The sequence below is a fragment of the Chrysochloris asiatica genome, unplaced genomic scaffold (assembly GCF_000296735.1).
Source record: "Chrysochloris asiatica unplaced genomic scaffold, ChrAsi1.0 scaffold00188, whole genome shotgun sequence".
Lineage (NCBI taxonomy): Eukaryota > Metazoa > Chordata > Mammalia > Afrosoricida > Chrysochloridae > Chrysochloris > Chrysochloris asiatica.
In genome coordinates, this window is record NW_006408706.1 from 2,722,433 (window position 1) to 2,742,504 (window position 20,072).

The window sequence follows — 20,072 nt, forward strand, 5'->3', positions numbered from 1 at the left end:
ACACACACACACACACACACACACACAAACAATCCCTCTTTAACAGTAGTGTGGAACTATAGAAGTGCCTGTAAGAAGTTCTGGTAGCATAGTGGTTACTAGTCAGGCTGTAACCTCAAGGTCATTCAGTTCAAAACTACCAACCAGACACGGCAAAAAGATGAAGCTCTCTGCTCTCATAAAGATTTACAGCCTTTGAAACCCTATACAGGGTTGTTTGAGTCAGAGACAACTCCACGGCACACACACACACCACCACTACCACCATCACCACCATAGACATGCCTGTGTAAAGTGATCATAATGAGCAAAAAGAAATATAACAATGGCTCTTTGACCTTTCTCAAGTTTTTCAAACCATATCAAACTATCCATACTGTTGGTTATAAACGTTAAGGGATATGAAAAAATGAAAAAAATGGGTAAAGCTGATAATTATCTGTTTTTGTTAAGTGCCACTGAGTCAGCTACTACTCATAGTGACCATGTATAATGTTTCTGAGGAGCAGTTGATGGGTTTGAACCATTAAACAAGTGGCTAGCAGTTCCGTGCTTATCCTACAGTGCCACACCAAGACTGTTGTTATTGCTGCTAAGAGCCACTGAGTTGGTTCCAAATCATGGGGCCCCTGTACGGGGTTTCCAAGGAGCAACTGGTAGGTTTGAATCGTTGACCTTGAGGTTAGTAGTCCAGTACCATATCAGGACTCCATTTATCACGTTGTGCTAAGTGCAAACACGTTATTTCTGTTAGTGACCCTGTATAGGGTTTCTTACAAGCAGCTGGTGAGTTTGAACTGACAACCTTGTTGTTCAAACCAACCTTGAAGTCCAGTACTTATCTTACAGCACCACACCAGTACTCCGTTTAACACATTATTGTTGTTAAGTGCCATCGAGCCAGTTCTGACTCATAGCAACCATGTATAGGGTTTCCCAGGAACAGCTGGTAGGTTTGAACCACCAACTTTGTGGTTAGCATTCCAGTTTGGATCTTGCAGCAGCACACCAAGACTCCTAATATATTAGGAATATTGTAATTAAAGTGTTTTCTTTCTTTGTTAAAAAAAAAAAAAAAAAGGCTTATCAATGCTGTTTGAAATACTTGGTGCCTTCATCTTATCATATAATTTGTTACAGTGCCAGTATCTTCTGTGTGCCTTGACAATTTCCATGCTCCTATATAAGTTTTGATAAAATTCCACCATTTTATCCTTTGTACTTGGAATGCCATGAAATATCCCAGAGTTTCTATAATGGGAAATTTTTTGGTGATGTCAGTTCCTTTAGAGCATCTTCATCCTTTACATCACAACCACTTGCATTTCAGCAAGTTCACCTTCACTAAGTTTTTCTGACTACAACTCTAAAAGTCTGTGAACAGTTGTAGAGCACTTTGCCATGGTCAGACATTTCTTTCATATTTCTATTTATATTTGAATAGAAAGTTAATTCCAAAATTATCACTTTATGTTTGCTTGGGTAGGGGTAGGTCTAAAATCTGGTTTCTAAACATTCTTGAATATTAACACTCATTCTTAAGTACTTGGAGGTCTCAAAAAGTTCATGTAAAAATTCCATTTTCTTTCTATTTCATTTTTTCCAATGAAGTTTTAGGAGTCCTTCATATTTTTGACATTGCATTTTCAATGCATGCATGTTTATTCCGCTCTAAATTATCTATATACATCATTGTATCAATATAGATGCAATAGAAAAACACAAAAAATAGAAATTGAAAAGGATATTATAAAGTTATGTTAAATATTTTAAATTTCACTATATTTATTAATGGTAAAAATCTCTTTGTTCACTCTCAAAATATCATGTATGTGATATATGTTTTAATATTTTTGGAATCTTGCTTTAAGATTCTTGGATTAACCTAATTGAAGGATAGATTCAAAGTTTAATGTATTTTAATACTTAGCTTTAATAACTTTTCACTGAGAGTATGCATTATATAGAAATGTAAATAAAAATGAAAGAAGTGTGTAGTTACTTGTGCTTAGTAAGTCAGAGGAGTCCCTGGGTGGTACAAATGCTTAAACTCTGGAATACTATCTGAGATTATAGTTGTTCAAACATTTGAACCACCCTTTTTTTTTGTTGAAATTAGCCTAGTGAATTTTTATTTTCCATAATATTTTCTGTTGTTATTGCAGATGAGTTTGAAATTGTAACATACTGGCATACTGAGGAGAGAGGGGAGCTTCAAAATGTTCATGGGAAAATCTCATTACCTTTTCATTCCATTTTCCCATGAACTTTTTGAATTCTACTTGTGTTCCCCCCACTGTTAAGCTGAATACTGGACAAAAGGGTGAGTTCTGCTCCAGAACCAATGGGTGGTCAAGGGTCATAATCGCAGGTTCCTCCAGTCTCTCTCTGACCAGCAAGCTCCACCTTTTTAATAATTTTGAACTTTGTTCTACACTATCCCTACTCTATCTGGGACCTTCTAATATGATTCCTTTCAGAGCAGTTGATAGTGGTAGCAAGACACGATCTAGTTCTTTTGGTCTCAGAGTCATGGTAACTGATGTTCACCTGCTCCACTGGTCCATTGACTAGTTGATTCCAAGCATCTTCAAATATTTATCAGTCCTCTGCACATGAGGAGACCAACAGTTGTAGCTTAGGTGGCTGCTCATGAACTTTTAGGATCCCTGTTACTATTCACCAAAGTAGGATGTAGAACATTGTCTTTGTGAACTATGTTATGCTAATTTACTGCATGGTCCACTGAGATGATGGTCCTGAACCCCCAGGCCCAGCAACTCATTGCCTGAAGATTTTTTATAATATCTAAGGTTTTATCATTTTGCACCCTGCATTCTCCGCCACATTCATAAGTGTGTTTGCAGTGAAGGGAAATACGCAGGCACAGATCTCCTCTTTCAAATCCTTACATATTTGTGGAAATACTCCCTTATTCCCTCCTATTCCATTCAATTTGTGTATCTGTCAGTGTATCTGCCTGCAGAACACTGCTGTTCCAGGGTTGCATATATAACAGTATTTACCTCTATCCCTGTTAACCCTTGCAAACCTCTCTGTAGCTTCATCTGTCTTTGTCATTCTTCAGCTAACCTCCCTTTTCTTGTATATTGTCATTCCTGTCATCCTAGTTAACATGTGGTTAGCAGTTCTAGGCAGTAAATTACTCTCTCTTCCCTCCCACCCCTAGTAACAATCATAGAATATTACTTTTAGCATGAAACCTTTTCTTGAGTTTTTATAATGGTGGTCTCATACAATATTTGTCCTTTTGTGATTGACTCATTTCACTCAGCATGATGTCCTCCAGGTTCATCCATGCTGTGAGGTGTTTTACAGAATCACTGTTAGTCTTCAACTTTGCATAGTATTCCATTCGGTTTATGTATGCATTCTTTCATTGTTGGACATTTAGGTGGTTTCATTCTTTTGCAATTGTTAATATTGCTGTGGTGAACATGAGTGTGCACTTATTTACTAATGTCATAGCTCTTATTTCTTGTTTTCCACCTTTTTTTTTTTTTTAGCATAGACTTACAGATCTGTAGAATATTCTGCCTCTGTTTCAGTGATAATAATGTAAGATTGAGTGCTCCCTTTTCAACCTGAACTTTGGCCATGAGAATTAGCTTTCTCTTTAATTTATCATATTCAGTTCTCTAATAATTTTCCTTGGCAGGCAGCAGCTCCCCATATATAAATAATTCCCTTATAACTAATGAATCACTCTCCTAGCTCCTCCCAAAAGTACATTTCATTTCTCATTTTATTTAACTTCCTTATGAAAACTAAGTGCAGCCAGAATGCTCCTTGGAAGCCAGGACAGCCAAACTTCGTCTCTCATTCTTCAGACATATTGTCATAAGGCACTTGTCCCTGGAGAAGAATATCATGTTTGGCAAAGTAGAGGGTCAGAGAAAAATAGGAAGACCCCTGATAATATGGACTGGCACAGTAACAGCAGCAATGGGTTCAGGCATAGCAATGATCGTGAGGTTGTCATGGGAGAGGCATTGTTTCATTCTGTTGCACATAGGGTTGCTATGAGTCCATTTGGACTTGATGTTACCTAACAACAACATAAAATCCAAATCACATCTTAGTCATCTGTGACTCCTGGCAACCCCGTGTGTTGCAGAGTAGAATTGATGTACAAGGTTTTCTTGGCTGTACTCTTTATGGAAGCACATCATCAGTACCTTCTTCCATAGTGCCACTGGGCAGATTTGAACTGCCAACCTTTAAGCTAGTTGTTGTTGTGCAGTGCTGTCGAGTCAGTTTCGACCCATTGTGACCCTGTATAAGGTTTCCGAGGAGCAGCTGGTGAGTTTGAACCACCAATCTTGTAGTTCAAATGGCTTTGCAGTCTGCCTCATTAACCCACAATGCCACACCAGGACATGGAGCACAAACTGTTTGAACTATCCAGTACCTCTGCCTACCTATAGCAGGGGCCCTGGTGGCACATGATTAAGAGCTCAGTTGATAACCAAGAGGTAAGCAGTTTGAACATATCAGCCACTCTGTGGGAGAAAAGACTTGGATCTGTGCTCCTATAAGGATTACAGGCAATGAAAACTTACATGGTTACTATGAGCCAGAATGGATTCCACGGCAGATAGCATGGCCTAACAGTTAAAATTTTCCTTATGTTTTCTTTGCCTTTAATATTTCATTTGCCATTCTCAGTCTGTTTTGGTGAAATATTTATATATGTAATGTTTGTTCACTTTTGAAACAAAATGATCATAGTCAAATATATAATGATATTGCAAATTTAGCATATAAACAGCCTTCCATTGAACACGAGTAATTGGAGAGTCCTGGTAGAAACTATGTTATGTTTCCTACTTGCTGTTAATGTTATATATATTTAACCAATTCTCTGGGATGATCACAAGTGAATGTGCTCACTCTGGAGACTCACTTTACATACTTTCTCTAAGCCTTCATGATTTGAAGTTTTAATGTGCAAGATGAGAACAGCATCTTGCCTGAACAACCTATAATTGTGATGTCATGGGAGTTGAACCTGCAAAGGAACTTCTGGGTTTCTTTCTAAATCACATCACAATTGCCTAAGACACAGTAGATACCTTATCAATTCTAAAGATCCAATTATTATTTTTTGTGTTCTAAATTAAAATTTGCCCTAGGTTAGTCTTTGGAAGTAAACCTAGTGTAGAAAGAGCAGTTTACTTAGGTAACATGTAGCTCATACTAACTAAAGAAGTTGTTACAGAAAGAACAGAACCAGAGCTTTGTAATATTTTGTGATCAGCTATTCTCAATTTTATATATGAGTGAAGAAATTGAAGAAATGAAAAAGGATAGGAGAATACATTTTCTGATGAATTAATATTTCATTATCTTCCTTTGTTCCAAACTTTTCAGATGTTAATGAGCTCTGTTCACATTTTAAAACCACATTAATGTCTTAAAACTATAAGCTTCACATGAACAGTTTAATAAGGTGTTAACCCTACTGTTTTTAATACACATTTCCCAGTATCTGTAGGACTTGAGTCTTTGCTTTGGGGTTCGTGAAGCCTATCATATATTAGCCTGCCAGGCCCTCCCGTAACTACTGTTTGTACTGTTTGCCTTTCTCTGTAACCATGATTCTTATTCATACCTCAGTGCCTATTCCATGGTGGGTTTAGCTACTCTTAGACCTGGAGGAACTCAGTAACTTTCCTCAATCACTTCCCACTCTACTTTGATGCATGTGCCTCAAACTCCTGTAATGAGACATTTACACACACCAGCGTTGCTAACATAGGCGTGATTACAGAAATCTAGCTTTTGTTCATTGTGAGACTTATCAGTGTTCCAGTGATTTTTAAAAAAAAAAAACTTTTGAAGAATCTCCTGATATCTGTAGTTCTCTCTTTTTGGAGAGCTGCTAAAAAGTGTGTGTATTACATCATTAGAATTCAAAAGTAAAACAAGGGATAGATGTATGCAGTTCATTTAACATTTAAGGATGAGGTAAGTGATTGTAGTGTTACAGGGTATTTTATAGACTCTTCAGTGAAAATAAACCTTTAGAACAGAACACCAAAGGCACACTTCTGCTGCAACAAGCAGTAGATTGTAATGCATGTGAAACCCCTTCCCAGGCTTGTACAGTAAAGCACAGTGTATTTAAATGGGATCTTTGTGATTCCACATGCCCTAAAGAAACCATTTTTCTCTGTGTGAAACCACATGCATTCTCATGAAAGATTCAGAGATAAAAATCCATTTGGGCATAATATAAGAGTGTAATGTATAGACAAAAGGCTTAACAGCTCAAAGCCCAACCCCCTTCCCTTTCCTCTTTGAGTCCAATGATCATTTAGTGCCATGGAATGGATAGGTCAAGATTGTGGCCAAACAGAATAATAAAACTGGCCAGGAAAATGACTCTGCCATATAAAAAAATAAATAGAATACTATTCTGAGATGTCACTAATATCAGATAATAGACTTTGATACAACTTGATTAAAGGTGTATTTTATTTGTAAATTAGCTAATTTTGGAATAAGTTATTTCAGAAAAATGCAACCTTGGAATTCTGGTCTTCCAGTTTTTTCTAAGAGTCTCTAATATACTGAGGTTATTGTTTTTCACTTTTGCTATAGTATATACTTTAAAGGCACTTCAGGAGATAGATTGTTTTAATGAAGTGGTGCTGTAAGTTAATGTGCTGGGATGCAAGATAGATTTGAACCACAAAGTTGCCAGTTCAAGCTCACCAGCCCCTCCTTGGAAATGCTATATAGGGTCACTATGAGTCAGAACTGACTCAAGTGCACCTAACAACAACAACAACAGCAACAACATGCATGAAATGAATCCTTTATATAAGTGTAAGAAATTGAAAACAGATTTTGGAAGTTAAAAAAATACTGAAACCAAGTACAGGACCATTCCACAGAATTATTTTGCATGTTGGGGAGGTAGCCTGAGCATAATGGGGAGAGAAGTGAGAGCATGTGGATCTGTGAGTGGGGGAGGAAGGTGATCAAGCTGCAGACATGGGGTCCAGAGGGTATGCCAGGCATTGCCAGGCCTCATTCACATTGTAGGAAGCAGTCAGGCAGGGGAATGAGGAATAGAGCCATGAGGAATTCAGGCAGCGCTCGTACTTGGGAATCATGTCTGTTCTTTTTGTGTGTGTAGAAATGATTTCTTAATAGACAAGGCCTACAGTTTTGTATGCTGGCCTCGAACATGAAGGCCCCAGAAATGATGCAGCCCTCTGGGGACCCGAATCTTCTTTCAGCCGCTCCAGGTATTCACAGAGCGTGTTGTCAAGACCACTGACCAGGACCTGATTGTATCTGCAATCCTTCAAGTCTTTCTGTCTGTCTGTTCCGGAACCAGTCAGGAATCTTTACTAGTGTGGATTCTGCATAATGGTGATGACATGTTCCACCTCATCCTCGGTGAGCTCTCCTGCTCCCTTGGTGAGGTTGATGTCTGCATTTCTCAACACCGTGTGAGCATATCTTCGCCCCATATCTTTAATGGCAGTGATGGCAAAGGCTATTTACCACCACCCATCAATGTTAGAGTTAAGAACTCGCAGAATGTGCTGGAATTTCTTGAGGCTCACTAGAGACATGGCGGCAACAGCGTGGAGGTCTCCAGTGGAAGAGTTCACATTGATTCTTGGTTAGCATGGCCCCCCACTCATATTGATTATGGAACAAAGTGTTGATATTGGGGGAAAATAATTAAGTAAATATACTTTGGGAGATAGATGCATTCAAAGGGCCTCAACCTGTTTCATGACAGCCCCTCAGATTGAACGAGGAGTGAGAGTTTAGGTCATACAGACCAAATTTAGAAGTAAGGATTAATCTTCTTTTGGTAAAAACATGAAGAAGAAAAGAAAGTTATACTTTGGGGACACCTTGATTATTGGTTGTCCTTAGACATGGATGAAAGTATGAGGACTTGTTTCTAAATTGTGGTGAGAAAGACTATGGAAGCAGGAAAAACTGATTTTTCTGAAGGTGATTTCACTGTGAGCCACCACTGAATTGGAGCCTAAGGAAGTCTGACTCATTAATTCTGAAAGGAGGGTTTCGTGGGGCCCCAAGGTGAGCTGTAATAAGGGACTCGGGCATAGGGAACTGAAGCAGAGGGAAATAAGAACAATTAGGCTTCATACTAGGCTTATTACATGCAATTATTAAATCATCTAATTCTCACAATGAGTGGATATTTTAAACTTAATTTTTCAGGTGAATAAAAAACCAAAAACCAGAAGCTCAGAAAAATTCATATTCATTTGCCTAAAAATTTACATCAAAAAATACTTCAAGTGATAGATTTCAGTTGTCTGGTTCCAAAATCCATGCCTTTTCTCTAAACCATGAAGGTCTGTACCAAGACACTGTGAATTATTTTGTCAGTATACTTAAACAGTAAGACTAATAAACACACTTTGAGGTCATCTTATTCGAAGAAGGAAAGACGAGAAAACATGGTTAACATTTCCTGAATGGTCCTCTGTGCCAGATTCTGTGCTAGTTAAGATGTAAAGTAACTTGTTTAATGTTTTCATGCATCTTAGGCAGTAGAAGCAATGATCACCTCCTTTTGTCCTTTGTCTTGGGAAAAATGAGGGTTTAGAAAGAAAGAGACAAGAATCTGAAAAACCTTCATCTGTGTTTCTCTAACTTGCCTTAGAATAATGACCGTGTTGTTCAATATGAAGTCACTCAGATACATAAACATATTTCTAACAATTCAAGGAAACAAGCAAACCGGCTGAGGTAGTGGGGTAGTCTCTTAAGAGATGAGTACTGTTTATTCTACAACAAGATCATAGAAGACATAATAAGATCATGGCTATAAGTGTCAAGTGCTCAATCCTTTCTTGTTACTGGCTTCTCTGATCATCAAAATCACGTCAAAACAGAAGTTCAAGTCCTGGATGCCACTCCTAACAGTGAGGCAGTTTCCACAGACCCAGTGTGTATACCAGTTGCTGTGGAGTTGATTCTGACTTGGAGACCAGGTGTGTTGTAAAGTATAACTGTGCTTCATAAAGTTTTAAAGTCAGTGACCTCTCAAAGGTAAACGGCTAGGACTTTCTTCAGAGATGCCTCTGGGTTTGAACCATCAATCTCTCAGTTAGTAGTCAAGTACTTAACTGTTTGTGCCACAAAGGAATTCCCCTGAATGTCTAGTAGTTGGTTAATTCTGGAGAAAGTTTGTCAAACAGTAGACAGCAGTAATTCTAAAATTTCCTAAAAATTTTTATTTATTTATATTATTACTACAACTAAGGAGTCCTGATGTGATGCTGTAGAATAAGCACTGGACTGCTAAACACAAGGTTGGTGGTTCAAACCCACCAGTCACTATTTGGAAACCATATGCAGGGTTACTATGAGTCAAAACAGACTTTACAGCATGTAACAACCATGACATTACAACTACAGAGAGAACCCTAGGACATAAATACAAAGTGAACTAAAAGGGAGAGACTATGGAGGTAACCGTCAGCCACAAATAAAAAGAGGGAGGGTAATAATAAAGGTCTCTGGATGCTACTCTGCTCTGCTGAACAATGAGGTCAGGAATCTGTACTGTATGCCTTAGGAATCTTCCCATAACTTGATGGAGTATAATAATAAACTGACCTATATCAGTTTCCAAAACAAGAAGGAAGTACCTTATAAGAGATGGCTTTTGACATTTGCTCTCCAGATCAGTTAGAATTGGATGTCATTAAAACAGAAAGAACAGCTCAGTAAAATTGATATTTTATAATGACGGTGGTTAAGGGAAATTGTATTCACTCTTACTGATGATTCTTTTTTTAGAAGAATTTAGGATAAAATTCAATGGTAATGAATTATTAATACTTCTTAATCTACTAACTAGAGCATGATCTATGGACATTTAGTAAAATTTGCTAATAAAGATTGATTAAAACTGCCACATAGTGTGGTACTGTAGAATCAGCAATGGACTACGAACCACAAGGGAGCTGGCTGTTCAAACCCAACGCCTGTTCCTCGAAAATCCTATGCAGGATCACTATGAATCAGAACCAACTTGACAGCACTTAACAACAACAACAACACCGTCTAATAAGAAAACATAAAACACAAATTCACTGCCATTACGTCAACTCCAACTCATAGTCACCTTCTAGAGCAGAGTAGAACTGCTTCATAGGCTATCTAAGGCTGTAAATGTTTATAGAACCAGACAGCCTTACTCTCTCTCACAGAGAAGCTGGTGAGTTCGAACTGCTGAGCTTTTGATTAGCAGCCAAGAACTTAGCTCACGGTAGCACTAGGGTGCCACAGATAGTCTAATGATCAAATTATATATATATAAATATGTTATCAACATATAAAACCAGAAAGAACTCTTACAGCTATAGAGATTATAAATTGGTAATTAAATATAGTAATTTCAATGTGCTCTATTCTTGCTCAGTGTTCTATTGTTTTGCTCACTTTAGGAGTCTGTCAGTTCTTGTGTCATTTTTTTTAAGGAAATGACAAGTCTTTAAATATGCATACCAAACCCCAAAACCCTTGCCATCAAGTTGATTCTAACTCACATTGACCCTGTAGGATGGAATAGAACAACCTCATAGGGTTTCCAAGGCTATGAATCTAAATGGAAGCAGACAGTTTAGTCTTTTTTTCCCAGAGAGGCTAGTGGGTTCAAACTGCCGACCTTTCTGTTAGCAGTTGAGCTCACTTACTTAGGATGCTGCAATTATTGTGTATCTGAATTATTGATGTCTAATTTTGAGGCCTAGTATAGAACTAGACCACAAGATTGGTTTGAACTGCAAAGTCAGCAGTTCAAACTCACCAGCTACTCCTCAGAAACCCTATACAGGGTCGCTGTGAGTTGGAACTGACTTGATGGTTCTTAACAACAATAACAACAATTTTGACCCGGGTCCCTAATTTTGATTCAGGTCCCCTACTGACCTAAAGGATTCTGGTGTATCACTATAGGATAAGCACTGAACTGCTAACCAGAAGGTTGGTGGTCCAAATCCACCATCCAATCTTCAGAAACCCTATACAGGATCAGTTGGCATCAACTCTACAGTACTGAACAAAATCAAAAACACCACCAACCTAAAGGTTAGTAGTTAGAATGCACCCAGCTGCACTGAGGAAGGAAGGACTGGTGATCTGTTTCCCTAAAGATTATAACCTTGAAAACTGTATGGAGCAGTTCTCATGGGGTCCCTGTGAGTGAGTGTCTTGACTCCCAGTTGTCAGAATTGACTCAATGGCAAGTTTAGTTTGGAATAATAGCAAAGACTGGAGAGATCCATCTAAAGATTTAAATTAGGTCTTTATCATGTACCAAAATAGAAAAATGCACATCTTATTAGTGTTGTTGTTGTTGTTGTTAGGTGACATTGAGTCAGTTCCATAGTGACCCTATGTACAACAGAACAAAACGCCACCTAGTCCCACACCATCCTCACACTTGCTGCTATACTTGGGCCCATTGATGGTGCTACTGTGCTAATCCATTTCATTGGGGTTCTCCCTCTTTTTGCTGTTCCTGCACTTTACCAAGCATGATGTCCTTCTTCAGAGACTGATTCCTCCTGATAATATATCTAAAGTATGGGAGGCGAAGTCTGGCCACCTTGGCTTCTAAGGAACATTATGGTTGTACTTATTCTAACACAGATTTGTTTGTTCTTCTGGCAGTCCATGATACCTTTAATATTCTTCTCTAACACTGTAACTCAAATGCATCAATTATTTTGCAGTTTTTTTTTTTTTTTTTATGCATTGTGCAACTCACTTTAGTCCTCAAGCTAGCATCTTTGTTTTTGAACAACCATCTTATCAGTAAGCACTTGTTGTTTTTATTAAGTGCCATCAAGTCGGTTTCAACCCATAGCAACCCTGTATACGGTTTCTGAGGAGCAGCTGGTGAACTTGAACTGCTGGCCTTGAAGTTCAAACGACTTTGCAGTTCAAACGGCTTTGTGGCACAGCACCACACCAGGGCTCCAAGCTGGTAAATGTGGGAGGTATTTGTACAACTGTGATTTGAGCAACATTATTGGTGGTGGTTGTTTATAAAAGGTCCACATTTGCATTGAAAGCACGACATATTAGAAGTAAAAAGATACATTAAAAAAAAGAAAGGGAAATATAGTACAGAGGAGAAGGAAGAAAGAATCCTGGAGTAGAGGTAATGTCAGTGAAGGTGGTAGCAATACTGAGATGATGGCCATGAAGAGAGTTAGACGTGATGATAAGAGTGGCAGTCTATCAGTGGGGAAAGGGAACCAATAATGAACGAGTACAGACAAGCTCAACAGGTGAAAAGAATGGAAGGGAAGGAGGTTGCCACTATACCTAACACCTTAGATTCTTCCTGGCCAAACCACAGAGTGTTATGTATATGGATTTCTGCAGACATTTGTTGTAAGTGAGATCTGTTTGTGCCTCCAGAGAACAATCACTGTATGTTTTAGTTATGACCGTAGTGGTGTGTGATCTTATCCTTATTTAATAAACCATCTTCTGGTTTGAAGCTTTTTGTCCTTCAAATAATTATCATAGTTTCAGTGCCTAGGTAACTCATGACTGAATAAGACATCTGAAAGTGTAATTATAAAATAACTGACCGAGTAGTCATGTAAACAACACAAAGGAACGTTGAATAGGAATAGAACAAATTACTGCAGATTGCCATTCTCAGATACTTACAGAAGCATCTCTGTGTGATAAAATAATATCATACATTTTCCTCTTTTTATTTAAATGATATGTTGTTTGGGCTTGGCATGTAATGCTGAATAAATATTTATGGGATGAATTAAATAAATATTTGTATAAACCAATCATTTTTGAAATGTACTTAGGAAGATTTTTTTTATTGTTCATTTATTCAGTAATCAATTATGATTGCCTACTTTGCTATAAAGTACTGTTGTTAAGTGCCGTCGAGTTGGTTCTGACTCATAACAACCCTGTGTAGGGTTTCCGAAGAGCAGCTGATGAGTTTGAACTGCTGACCTAGTGGTTTTCAGTCTAGTGCTGAAGTTACAGCAGGAATAGTCAAATAAATCATGTCTGTCTACTCTGAATTCATATTCTAGTAAATGACAGAAGCCCATGGAAAAAAGATTACTATGCAGGGTAACAATCACAAACATAACTCTAGGTTCTCAATAATGATGCTGGCCAGGCAGAACTTCCAAGAGAAATCTTGTAAATATATGAAGAAGGAAAGAAGTACTCCACATTGATTAGCTTGTTACTAAAAGTCCAGAAATTGAATTTATTGGTATTCAGAGAAACTGCCAGTAGTTTAATTTCGTTGGGGAAGAACCTCAATGAGTTTGAGCTTTGGAAAGGTTCCTTTGTCTATAGTTTGGACAAATATATTGAAATAGAACAATGCTATTTGGAAGGTGGTCACAATAATCCCATCTGGAAATGATGAATGTCTGATAAACAGATGGGGGTGGGGTGGGGGGAAGTACCTTCCAGAACCGGTTGTACAGGAAAGAAAATGACAAAAACTTCAAGTTTCCAATTTGGGCATCAGGATATATAGGATTATGAATTACTGAACTGTGGGAGGCAGGACCAGGAGCAGCTTTGAGGAGGACATTAACTTAGCTTCTTTATTGCTTTCTTTATTTTTTAATGTTTTATTGTGAATTATGTGATAGTTTACATGGGAGAACATTAGCTTTACAGTCATCCTATCCTATATCATTTCTTTGCCATGGTTACAGTCCCCTCTATGAATCATCACCCAACCAAAGGGTATACCCTACAAGCCTGCCCCCAGTGGTCAACACACAACCCCTCTCCCTCCCAGAGTCTAAAGTCCCCAGCAGCTCCATCTCTGGCGTCACTAATTATCTCTGCCTCCACTAATTCTTTGGGTAGTGTCCTATTCTCCACTTTTCTCCCTTGATGGTCCCAGAGACCTCCGCTCCTAGACTGCAAAGTCAACCACTCCCCTCCTTTTGCTGCAAAATGTCTACCTTTACATTGCCAACCTTCACAATCAGTCCTGATAACAATTATTCACTATTGTATCACAAGAGACCTATCCTCATCTCCTTTCATCAACCCCGCCCAGACAGATTGGATACTACTCAGTGGAGATTCTACCTTCCTCCATACCCTCTGGATCTAGGTTCCCTCTTGAAAGCTTCTAAGCCAGTCACTTCTCGCCTCTGTAGCCCCCCCACTTTGGGTAGCCAATATCCAAGTTGCCCGTTCCTGTCTACTCTGTGTATGGAGGGGGTGGGAATGATCCTTGCTGTAAAGATTTGTTCCCTCTTTTGAACTTAGCTTCTTTATTGACCCAGGAAATTCCTAAGCATGTTTAAAACTAGCACTAAAGAATGAGTAGAAAAGAATATATTCATTAAAAAATTCTTTATGATTTATTTTAAAATAAAAATCCTAACTTTTAAAGATAGTTCTGCTTATTTTTATTATCATCCTTCCTTGTTACTCCCTTCCTCCCTCCTGACATCTTTCTTTCTTTCCTTTCTTCCTTTTTTCTATCTTCCTGCAGAGAAGGTAAGTTGTAAGCAGATCTCACATCATAATTACAAACTTCCAACTCTAACTACTTGATACTTACAAATATTAGCATAAGAAACTGTTTAATACAGCTCTTTACTATTGGGAATATTACAAAATTAAAATGGCTTCTGACAAGGCTCTTTACAGTACTCATTGCAAAATTTTCTATGGCTAAGAGCATAATAATCCTGGTGTGGTGCTGTAGGATAAAGCACTGGACTGTAAGGGCTGTTTGAACCACAAGGTTGGAAGTTCAAACTCACCAGCTGCTTCTTAAAAAGCCTATATAGGGTCACTATGAGTTGGTTCCTACTCATAGGGACCCTGTATAGGGTTTATGAGGAGCAGCTGGTGAGCTTGAACCTCCGACCTTGCAGTTCAAATGGCTTTGCCAGTCTGGCGCATTAACCCACAGGGTCACACCAGGACTCCGAGCTAGTGTGATATAAATTAAAGGAGTCCTGCTGTGGTGCTGTAGGATAAGCACTTGGCCACAAGGATTGGCTTGAACCACAAGTTTGGCAGTTCAAACTCACCAGCTGCTCCTCAGAAACTCTATACAGGGTTGCTATGGGTTGGAACCAAGTCGACAGCACTTAACAACAACAACAACAAAAAGCATAGTAACACTCCAGATAGAAGACCACATTGCTATAATTTTAGAAAAATTGACTTAAAGATGCTGATTCTATAAAATTTTTATTATATTCACAGAATTCTTGATTGCCTATAAAATAATTCTATCTACAAAATTAACGCAGAATATAATTGGAGAGTTAAAAAATCTCTCATTTACTAGGGAGAACAATTATTTATAGTCAGAATATTTATTCCAGCATTAATAAGATATCAAGGATTATGAAAAATTGTTTATTCTTTGAGTTGCATAGGATCAGTTCCTCTAGTGAGATCCTTTGCCTCATATACATGTAAACTGGACAATGAATAAAGAATGACTGGAGAAAAGATACATTTTAATTATGATGCTGATGAAAAATATTGAATATATCCTGGACTGCCAGAAAAATGTACATATCTGTGTTTGAAGAAACACAGCCAGAATGCTTTTTAGAAGTGAGGGGTATGAGACTTTGTATCATGTTCTTTGGACATGTTATCAGGAGGGACCTGTCCCTGGAGTAGGACACTATGCCTGGCAAAGTTGAGGGTCCTTGCAAAAGAGGAAGACCCCCAAGGAAGATATATTGAACCAGTAGCTGCAACAATGGACTCAAGTATAACAAAGATGGTGTGGGACCAGGCGCTGTTTCTTTCTGTTGTACATAGGTCACTGAGTGGGAACCAGCTCCATGACACCTAACAGCAACAACAGAGAGATTCCGAAGTAGAATGAAATATTTTATCAGTTGGAATACTTTAAGATCCAAATTTCAGAGCATTTGAAATAAATGAGATCTAATCTATTATTGTATAATTAAAGACAACTTTTCTTGATTAAATGCTAATTCAACTCAGTCTAAAAAAAATAAGTGATAGCATTCATAGTCTATATTCATTCCCAGAAATAAGAACAGTACAACTGTATGAAACTATTTGATTCAGTGCTTTTATTTTTCACAGCACAAGGAAATCATCTGACATCCTCATACTATGTCAAGTTCAATGGATAATTTTAAAATAGTCATATCTGCTAGAGTTTGAAGTAGCATTTTAATTTGAACTTGAATTTGTCCTTAATTGATTCATGCATTACTGCAAGCCTGGCAGTGTATTTTAACTGTTAGTTCTTCACATTTCATTTCACATGTTGTGTGTGTGTTTTGGGAAAATTGTTATTTTAAAATATTTTCATATATGATTATATAGACCTGAACTCTGTTTTATAATTAAAGAAATTCAGTAGTGGCAAATGTATCAAAATGTTTAACTTCCCCCCAAATGTTGTTACCAAAAAATTTCATGAAAAGTCACTATTTCTCAGAACATCTAAGATAAATAGACAAACTAGGATAGACAAACCTCTAAAATAAATAGACAAACAGCTTAATGCCTGTGCGCCACCAAAAGAACGTATTGGCCATATAATAAGTGAGAATTGAGTAGTATAGAAGAGATAAATAGCTTTTAATTTGCTAATTTTAGTCATGGATAATTTATTTGAGTATAGTGGTGGTGGTGGTTATGTGCTGGGGAGTCAGCTCCAACTATAGAAACCCTGCATCGGGCTTCCAAGGTTGTAATTCTTTATGGGAGCAGAAAGCCTCATCTTTCTCCCATGGAAAAATTGGTATTTTTGAACTGCTGACCTTAAGGTTAGCACCCTGATTCATAACATCTATGTTTGTTGTTGTGGTTAGGTTCCATTGAATCAGTACCAACCCATAGAGACATTATGCACAGCAGAACGAAACACTGCCCGATCCTGGGCTAACCTCACTACTGTTGCCATGCTTGAGTCCATCGATGCTGCCATTTGGCCAGTCCATCTTGTTGGGGGTCTTCCTCTTTTTCTCTGACCTTCCATCTTACCAAAGATGATATCCTTCTCCAATGACTGGTCCCTCCTGACAATATGTCCAAAGAGACGAAATTTGGCCATCTTGGCCTCCAGGAAACACATAGTACTTGAGTATCAAGATAACATAAATGGTAGTGTTATACTAATGAGAAATTATGACCAACTTCCAAAGTAATTAATACTGTACTATGGTGTGGCACTGTAGGATAAGCAATAAACTGCAAGATTGGAAGTTCAAACTCACCAGCTGCTACTCTGAAACCCTAAACAGCATCACCATGTGTCAGAACCAGCTCATATCACTTAACAACATGAAGCATATGGAGTCCTGTTGTGATGCTGTAGGATAAGCATGCTTTGTTCTGTTGTGCATAGGGTCTCTATGAGTCGGTACCGACTCGATGGCACCTAACAAAAACAATAGTTACATTGTTTTATTCATTTGCTTTTCAAAATCCTATTCAGTATGATAGATTATAGAATTAGCCAAGTGATCTTTTAAGCCTGCTTTGCACACTCAACACTTCTTGTCTCATGCAATCCTTAATGTCAGTCAACGACATTTATTGACTGCCCACTTGTGCCAGTCATTGTGTGGAGTAGGCTTTAGAAAACTTCACAAGTGTTTGCACTGTTTATTAGAGAATGTCCTTTCAGAAGCCAAAAGGCCATCAGTCTGGAATGAAAATAATAGCTGGAGGGAATGTAAAATTAAATTGGTTAATTGATGCTCATGGGCACATGAATAGCTTGACAATATTCATCTTGATTAGTTTCAAGTGTAAATAGTAAAACTCATTAATGCTGACCTCAATTAGAAGTTATGTATTTGTTATTATAGGGAATCTAATAATCTATAAATTATATTATGCAACAGTGTTCCTGATCGATTGGTCATGTAACAGATCTGGTTGGTGAAAACCATGATGGATTTAACTTTTTAGTCAATGAAATATTACTGAATGTACCCAAACATGGGAGAAAATTGTGCACTCATGGGTTACTGCACAGAATGTTCTGAGATTATTTCTACAGGTCAGTGATTTCCAAAGTCATAAGAGCTTGTCCTTGGTCTAATGTGTTTATGTTGGCATAGGAAAATTTGAACACATTAAGAATAACCAGATACTAGTTTATTAAACACATTTGACTAAAAATGATCCATTTTACATTATGGCTACAACAGTTTAAAAAAAAAGAAGATTGGAGTTAACATTCAAGAGACTGCTAAATTTGGCAGAGGCAACATAAACGTTGCATAGAAGTGGTGATCTGTAAAATACAATAAAATGTTAACTAAGTAATTTTTACAGAACAATTTATTTTGCACATTATAGTTTCGATTAAGTGAAACCCTACTTTGTGTTGAAGACAGTATGAAATAATCATTACAATTTTTCTGGGAGATAATCTGAAATAACCTTTGCAGTTTGGAGGAGAGAAAAGATTAAGTTACATGATTCTTAGGGGAGCTTTCTGAGTTGCATTCTTTAGAAACATGACAACATTTGTTCAATCTTATTTATGGTATTACCTTCCCTTTAAGAACAAGTAAAAGAATTTAGTGGGTGCATAAACTCCTGTGGTGTACTGGTATGGTACTGTAGGTTAAACATTGATGGCATTTGACAACAATAACAAAGCCCTACTACCTTATTTAGTTGTTATGTAAAAAATTTGTCTTACAAAGACACTTCCCCAAGAATCAAACTATGCTCAGGTGAAAGTATTTTACAATTGTGAGCCATAGAGTATTGTGGAAGGGTATTTTGTTACATGCTTTGAGTTGATTGAGACTCAAAGTGACCCTGTAGAGGGTTTCCAAGGAGCGACTGGTGAATGTTTATCCTACAGGGCCATACCAGGACTCCGTGGAAAGGTATGTTTTTCAAAAATATTTTTTCAATGGAGCTAATATTTAGGAAAGCTAGCATACAAACCAAAGGGTCCTCACCTTGTCACCTTGGGAGAAAACTTGTGGATACCATCAGAAAGTCCCAGATTTCATAAAAGTCCCTTAATCTTCCCACCATGAGTCTATGTATGGACACAGGGAACTATTTGATGTAGCTAGAGGTTCATAATGCAAGTGGTTCTTATCCTTAATTTTTGTTTTTCATGAAAATGCAGTAAAGCTATGTGGCTTCAATTACCACTGCGGGTCAAGTGTATGCTTAAATGTTAGCCAGTTCTTTCTAGATAAAAATGAAGAACTTTAGAGCAGAAATGGGTCTAGCAATCATCTATTCTAACTCCCCTATCTTAAAAAAAGGAGGAACCTGATGCCCAGCTTTGATAAGGTTTACACACATGAGATCATTATGAATAGACAGCAAGTGACAACACAGTTAACAAGAAAGAAACAAGTCCACATAGGTAAACTTAGTGGTATGATCAGAATTTAAACCTGAGATTATGAATGCCTAGCTTAGAGCTCTTTTAACTCTACCCCAGGAACTGTAATTTAAATCTTAAGGTTAAATGATAGAACCAAGAGTGTTATTTCTCCAGTGAGGTGTTGATTTTCATTATAATCATGATTTCTGATTATAAAAGGTGGTATTAAAAACTGCAGTGGATGGTTTTCATAGTTGCTGTCATAGAGAATCGGCAACTACTTTCAAAAGACTATAGTTGAGAAGACCACCTCTGTTCTCAGTCCTTAATTGCTTTTCTCTTAGGATAGAATCGAAACACAGTGATACAGGGAAATACTAGCAGTAAAAGTGCTTGTGAATTGAAGAAGACATTGCAAATATATCGCATCTTGGGGGCTTTGAATTTCACTTTCTAAGTCATATTCCAAGTTCAACTATCTTGCTCTAAGTGTAGCTAAACATGCAAATATTTGCTTTCTGAGTAATTTGCCCTAATGTCTTTGAAGAAACAGTGGTGGCATTGTTCTTCACTGGCAGAAAACATATCCCTTGTCAGATGGCCACAGAGATCCAATCATCTACGGACATATTATTCAAGCACAGTATTTTCTGTACAGTATTTGCTAACCTCGCTTTCTAGTGGATTCAAT

General features: G+C 37.7%; 1 protein-coding gene and 1 pseudogene across 1 annotated transcript in view; one reads left to right on the top strand and one right to left on the bottom strand.

The window, feature by feature from the left end:
• ANK2 (ankyrin 2, neuronal) overlaps window positions 1-20,072 on the top strand; it is a 514,556-nt gene that overhangs the window by 129,082 nt on the left and 365,402 nt on the right. The gene's annotated exons all lie outside the window — the stretch shown is intronic.
• LOC102827208 lies at window positions 7,193-7,613 on the bottom strand (annotated as a pseudogene).